Source organism: Papaver somniferum, chromosome 2, assembly GCF_003573695.1.
Source record: "Papaver somniferum cultivar HN1 chromosome 2, ASM357369v1, whole genome shotgun sequence".
NCBI lineage: Eukaryota > Viridiplantae > Streptophyta > Magnoliopsida > Ranunculales > Papaveraceae > Papaver > Papaver somniferum.
The window spans coordinates 74,135,934-74,143,706 of NC_039359.1; the positions used below are offsets into that span (position 1 = coordinate 74,135,934).

The 7,773-nt window shown below is 38.3% G+C and overlaps 1 pseudogene; it reads left to right on the top strand.

The window, feature by feature from the left end:
- The first annotated feature begins 1,222 nt into the window (after positions 1 to 1,222).
- On the top strand, positions 1,223 to 1,370 carry LOC113354747 (annotated as a pseudogene).
- Positions 1,371 to 7,773: the final 6,403 nt, after the last annotated feature.

Here is a 7,773-nt window from a genome sequence, read left to right on the forward strand (position 1 = left end):
GTAATCAGATAAGTGTTGAGATTAAGAGGAGGAGGAGAAAGTTTGGGATAAGTATTGACTGGAGGGGGTGATGATAGCTGGTGATAAATATCTAACTTTTATTAGTATTAAAGAAATATATGGACAACTGTTGCTTCTTATCCAACTTTTAGTATTTTAACTGAAAAAAAGGATTATACAGTTGGTATTGGTCGTATTGGATACACGTATCCATACAACACGTATTGATACGCCAAAAAAAGAAGTTTTGACGCATTGTTGCAACACATTCTTCAATCATAAATTCCCATTTACACAAACGGTTGGTTTAACAATTTTCTCTTGTTTTTTTTTTCAGTCAAATTCTCTTGCTGTGGTGACCATTATGTTAAGTAAGAAATTAAGAAGTATTTTGCAGCAGATAAACAAACTGTCATGGGGATAACCGGTAGTTTCCATAAGAACACCCCATTCAGGAAATGCACCCAATTAAGAGTAGTGCTTGTAAAATTAGGAGACATACATCAAACAATAACCAAAAGATTATGAAGTAGAGTACTCGAGCTAAACTTAAAAGAAACACCACAAATTCATACTTTCTTGAACTGTTTGCTAAGAATCAATGAGTTTGAGAACCAGTCTTTGTTACCACTCCATTAAGATATTCAACTGCGATTTTCTTCGATTTCACACTACACAAATCAAGGTACCAACTGAGATGCCCAAATCAATTGTTTGCATTGGGATATTTTGTCAAACAGTTGCAGTTCATACAATTGACGTTCAACATACAGCCAAAGTTTCATGAAAGCTTCATTCATGAGAACCATTACATCTAAACCCATTCAAAATGTCATGAAAAATCATTCAAATATTGGGACCGTTACCCTCAATGGAATGCTAACTATAAAGGAAAACAAATCAAAAATGTAGCACAACCTGTATTAGCTTGCCAACTACTCACAATAAATGAGCATCAAGGAAGCAGAAAATTGTATCTTGGCGACTAAAGCTTTGTGCTTACGGCTAAGCACATATTCGTTGCCAACTCTTATTTTAGTATGTTGCAATGAAGCTGTGAGAGGATAGAAAAATATAAGGTTCCTACCATCAAGCCAGTTAGATACTAAAACATCGGCACATAGTGGCAGCAAACTAAATATTTAGTCCCACATAGACTAATCTAGAGCAGAGGAATCGAAACAAGACAATATAAAACCAGAAGCTTAAACTGAGAATAAGCGTACCTTTCTCGGCCTTTTGGCTAAGATCAAGTGTAGTATCCGTTCTTATCTGATATGTATATTAAATTAATTAATTTTTTTCATGGGGGAGTTCTCATCGCACGTCGCCTTTGCGTTGCACTATTGCAAAGGCCTGGCGCACCCCCACCAAAACTAAAGAAAAACATCTTGTGCTGTTAAGATTACAGAAGCAACTTTTAACATATCCTGGAGGCTTTCCAGCAGCAGACTTTGTAAATACTTTGGCCTACATCCTGTCCAATTATCCTGCTATTTGACTACAAAGTGTTATTTGAGTTCTCATCAATAGGTAATGTTTCGATGTTGCAAGTTTCGAAGTTACATAAAGAACTCAACTCAAAGGTCCCAAACCAGTTATGCTCACAACCCGTCTGTTGAAAACACACGCGTATAAAATTCGCTGGTTTGACATGGATTTGGACAGTTCATAGTGCGATACTACATATGAAGAGAACATGTCAGATGGAGTTTGAATAAGAAATTCATGACATTCAAAGAGGACTGCACACGAAGCTAATGACATTAGAATTTACAGCTAATGACGTTACTCAAGTGGGTTTATCACAGCTGGGAAAGTTCACATTGCCCAGAAATGGAGGCCAACCGGCACAAAAGGTTCGCTTCTGAAAAAGTTTGACAGTTGGAGGGGATCACCAAAACAAAAATGATTAATACACCGTGATTTTACACCACCGGGCGCACCGGAACATTGCATGTGAGAGGGAATGGTGGGACCATTTCTGCCCGATGCTAAGCACGCGCATCGGGACCGTCCATTGCTCTAGATGTGCATTTCACGATGTAAAACCGTTGTGTGTATGACAGCTGTTAACAAAAAAGCCTTAATAGCAGCAGATCAAAACTAAACTGAAGTTCGGGGCTCTTCTTGAGGCATTATCATGAGCTAAAGAAATAGGTGCAAGTGCTTGCAAAATGAGGGATAAAAAAAAAGTTCATGATCTGCACACTCGATTGGCTGCGGCAACAGGCACGCGGGCAGGGGATGAACTAACATCACAGCTCCTGTATATGCGGTTCACAACCAAGGTCTGAACATTGGAGGTTTATAAACGAAACAAAAGTATTCATTTTCCCGGTGTGGGACAAAATATATTAAGCTAAATTAAAATTTGACCAACCCAACGGCCAACACTATAAGCCTTCTTTTATTCCAGTTCGAATACGCAAGAAAGACCATTTTCTAAAGAAAAAACAACTCATTCCACTTTTCTTTTTAAGCAACAGAAACTCTCACTCTGTCTGTTTATCTCAAATATTTCAAGTAACCGAGAAAATGAAACTGGGTCCAACATTACCGCAGCTTCACACAAGACTAATCTTCAGTTATTATCATTCGTTTCTGCAACATCATATAATTGTGAGAAGTTTAAATAGAGTAGAAACACAACTGGAGAGTTTTAAAAGCTTGATGATGGTTTGAAATACTTATTCTGTTGATTGGATGTTATTCAGATGGTACATTATGTCAATTAGAAAAAGTTGATCATGGGTTTTGCTTGCTTGGATAGATTATAAAGAGAGTTTATCACCCTGATTCCGTCACTATCAATACACTGATTAAAGTGTTGTGTATCAAGGATGAGATTGAAACAGCCTTTCAACTGTTTGCTAAAATGACTCACAAAGGTATTCAACCTACTGCCGTTATTTGAAATACTCTTATACACGGGCTCTCTAGAATTGGTAAAGTGGGGCGTGCATTTCAACTGTCATAATCTCCTTGGAATTTGTAATTTGAAATTTTAAACTTGCAGGCGGGTGGAGGACAGATGACTGCTGATGGAAAGCATCCTGAAGAAACGTGACCCTTATAGTGTATTTTTTTTCTCCAGGCTTGTACGTGTTTGAAACTTTAGTACGTGTCATGTCTTTCTCTAATGAGAGGCAATTCAAACAACAAGCGCGAAGGAGTTAAACCCGTCTCTGCAAAAGACTGCGCAACCCTCTCTAAAGAAGCGCGAAGGAATTAAACCCGTCTGTTGTAGGTTCCTCTAGCAGAAGCATGTTTTTTCTTTTTCTTTTTGGATGCCACAAATTTGACACTGAAAAAACTAGTAAAGGACCAGTGGTATTAGTTTAGATGCATGTGCTTGTCGACGAGGAATCAACAAAAAATGACAAAAAAACACTAAGCAGCTTAAGAGGCAATGAAATAAAAAAAAAACACCAAAACCAAACCAGGGAAGCAAGCAAGCCGGAAAAGCTACAGCGGCCTGCGCATGCATGGCAGGACAGATTACGTCGAGAGCACTCACCATCTCCTCGAAGAGGGAGCTACAAAGTTACACTACAGAGCCTGTACACTTAACCCGATGTTAGTTGGTACGATCTTGGGGTATATATACAAAATCCAGGTATCTATTTTGGCCGATATGGGACTAAATGTTTGTAAGCTAAATAAAAGCACACCAAAAAATTTTAAACTTCGTATCTGTCTGTTTTAACTCTCCTCCCGGGTAGGGGATAAGTGAAATTTTGGAACTCTGAGATTTCTCTTACTCAGATTTGGAAGACGGGAAATGTTTGATCGGAGGGGGGTTTTGTTTCTAGAAAACTTAATTAATATTGTCTAAAAGAGGGATGTGAATTCCCAGAGTGATGTAGAAGATTGTTGATTCGAAAACAGAAAAGAGAGCTTCAATGGAAGATTAGTATTCAGCTGTTGTTGATTTACAAGGGGAATCTAATGGAATGTAAGTTTGATTTATTTATTTTTTATGGAATTTGTTTGAGGATTGTGGTTTGTTACAGTTTTCCTGATTTCCCTAGGGTTTCTTTGATTTTTTTTCAATTTCTCTAAGTTGTATAGAATTGCCTTATAATGTTACTAATGATTAAGGTTCCGTAGTAACCATGGTTTTTGATGATGATGAGGAAGAGTGTTAGATTTCAGTAGCAGCAGTTTGACGAAATCCTGGTGTATGTCTTGTGTAGGTTGTGGTAGCTCTGGTGTATATATCAAATGGTCCCCAAGAGTATCCTGAAAGTGTTATTTTACTGTTAATAAGAGGGTCATGACACAAGAAGCTGTTCATGATATCCGGAAGTTGCTAAGGAATTTTTAACCAGTAATTTAACGTTTCAAGAGGCTTACGACATGACGGGTAGAGCCTCCCAGATGTCTTAACTACTTAACATCTCCCCATGTTGTTAAATGGAGTGTCATGACTGCTTCTTGCGCGTTTCCTGGGTCGTTCGAGGGCTCAAGAATTGATGGCCAGAGATAGAAGTAGTGAAATTGTTCCTTATCATCCTCCTTACACCTAGGACCCGATGAGCCTTCGAGCCTTACTGTTAGAAAGTGGAGGAATGGTAGTTTGTAAAGCGATTTACCCATGATACAGATCAAGGAATTGTTTAATGTCAATCATTTCATTGTTAGTCAGGCCAACCCTTCTATTGCACCATTCTTGAGGCTGAAAAGAGATTGTGAGAGCTTATAGAGGAAATTGCGCTGCTAAGGTAAATATTCAGAATTATGTTAAATTGGGTGATGATTAACTAATGAAGTAGAAGGGGTGGTTTATAATAACATTTCTGATTTTGGAAAATTTGGTTGCTAGTCTCTTGCTTCGTTTTGATCCACCGGTACACATGATAAGGCTTTGTACGGGTGAGCGACGATATATCCCACATTCGGATTTAGGAATGATATTGATGACGACGAGGATCCACCATAATACTGACATTTCCGTCAATGCGAGTAAGCCACGTGGACGACGAGACAACGTCGCTGTTCCGAGAAGACCTAACGAATTCTGAAGTTTTTTTCGAAAAGACACCAAATCATTACGTTAGTTCTGATTACGGAGAGACACTAATGTTAAACTTTAGGAAATTGCGCTGCTAAGGTAAATTACACCCAAATTAGGGGAAAGAAAGAACCATTTAGAATCTTAGTTTTGCACTCACACTGGCTCTCTTCTTCATAAGAGTTAAAAAATTTACAAAAATCTAGGGTTTCTCACTATCTCTTCAGCTTCCATGGAGAAATCCGAGCTTCACAGAAGAGGTGAGCGCAGACTTCCACCATCACCAAAGGTTGCTCCATGGCTTGTTTTCCCACATGGTAAAGATGGTAAGTTCCAAACTTTCTATAACATTTGTGATGATGATTACCGATTAAACAAGGAGAAATTCAAACAAATTTATACCAGAAATTAAAAATTAAACTCTAAACTTACGCGATTCAAATTAATAAATTTTTTCAAGTATCAACCTAAAAATTAAACTCTAAACTTATGGTGAGTTTGTTTGCAGAATTCATAGTTTACAGGAATTTATAATCACATGGGATTACAAATTCTGGAATTCATGTAAATTCCTTTTGTGTTTGGTAACTCAATTAAAATTCCTAGGATTTATAGAGTTTTCTTATATTAAAGTCTTTGTACCGTTTGACATCACCCTCAAATCTTAAAATTGCATATATATATATATATATGGGATTTAGAGTTAAAAGAAAGTGGATCCATAAATCCCTTGATAAGTTTCCCAGCAAATCTTAGGGGGGAGGGGTCGGACTCCATATGGAGGATTTGCTGGAAAACTAAATCCCATAGGAAACATGATTCCAAGGATTCGGGCAACCAAACATACAAATGGAAATGTAATTCTACCAAATCCCCTAGACTCATAAATTCCTCCTTTCAAATTCTACATCCAAACTCACCATTAAAAACTTAATCTTCTTCTAATCTATCTTCTTTAATCCCCTGTTCTTCTCCTTCCTTCATCTTATTCCATCAACCTAAAATCCACCAAAAATTTCAATTTTGATTTTCTACAAAAAATGGTTGATTCTGAAAGATCAAGTAGCAATAGAGATTCAACAAGTAACATCAAAAGATCCAAATCATAGGAAAAGGGTAAGGGAAAAGTTGGCACAAGTAAACCGCGTACCTCTTTGTTGGGTGTTTTTCACTAGAACACACATCTTCTCTTTTGCTTTCTCAACAATCCAATTGACCGCATCGTCTTTTCCCTTCCATTCCAAATCATTAGCATAATGTGTCGAAGTATCAGGACCCTTAACATTGTGAGCTTGAGGCTGGTCCTCATCGGTACCAATGCAATCTACAAAACATCACAAGTTAGTTGATATGTACTACAATAATCGGCAGGGTCGATATAAAAAACAACACCGACTAAAGAAAAACCGGCATGGTCGAAGATTAACACAGTGCCGACCAAATTATAGTCGGCAGGGTCGACGTAGTCCCAACACTGCCGGCTTAAACATTTTCAAATCACGTCTCCTATGTTGCAAAAAAATCTTATAGTCGGCAGGGTTCAAATTTTCGACCTTGCCGACTAAACATTGCTCATGAAAAGTCGTAGCATTATGCAATGAAGGACACGTCGGCGCTAATAGTCGGCATGATCAACAAGCGTCGACCTTGCCGATACTGGGCAACCAAAGTGAAAAAAAAAAAACAAAATCGATCACTTGCATGGAAAAATCACAATCTTAACAAAGTTTGAATTGAAAAACTGTAAGAGGAGATGGAGAGATTTTCTTTTAGGGTTTTTGACATTGGTTTCTGTCTCTAGAAGTACTGGGAGAATATAAAAGAGAAGTGCCTCGTTTCATGAGACGGGGTGGACACATGTCGAAGGAGGAAAAACGGTGATTAAACACGGTATTACGAAATCACCCCGATCATGATTTCCTAGAACTTGTAGATAAGATTACATACCTTCTAGACTAATTTAGACTTTAGACTAAAGAGAAGTGTCGAGCTTGTAACCCAAGCGGGGACATTAAGATAGTTGGACGCTGAGTTTGATTCTTCACTCGGTAGGCTCCTGTGCACAATTTATTGACTTGCCCTTTCCAAGTTGGGAGTTGGTTTCACGATCCTGGCGTATGCCTGGGGTTGTCCGATCACTAAAGCGGAGGGCACCGTGTCAGGCTGGCTTCACAGAGCAGCGAACACTTCCCTCTCTTGACAGTGGAAGGATAACGAGTTGATGTGCACTGGTTCCAACTCAGCCTGGTGAGCTGACTCTGTTGAACAACTATCCTTTTTGGCCTTCTTATTCTCTCTTTGTGCTTGATCGCAGTATTCTGGGTACTTATGCTGAACCCTGATCCGGCTTTCTGTCCCATTGTTAATTTAACCCTGATGCTGTAATAGCATAATAGGAAGTAATATCTGTTACAGTATTACTTTCAATTACCCATACTATATTCTGTACATGGTATTTATGTGGTTGGGTGATGTATCATGTATCACCATCAAACCAAATCAATTGCTTGTGGGAGATATATAGATTAACTTTACTGGGTGCTGATCCCAGTTACTCATTTTCTGGATGTTTTTATTTGCTAACTATTTATAAATGTGCCGTGATTTTTCTTTTGACGCCTATTTATCCGTTTTTCCTAATTTTAGGTATTTCAGTTATCCGATGATGAGGCTGACAGCGAGGATAATGATGAAGGTGAAGGCAACGGTGATACTGAAGACAATACATCTTCCCTCTGGCACTGGTAAGGGTGAAA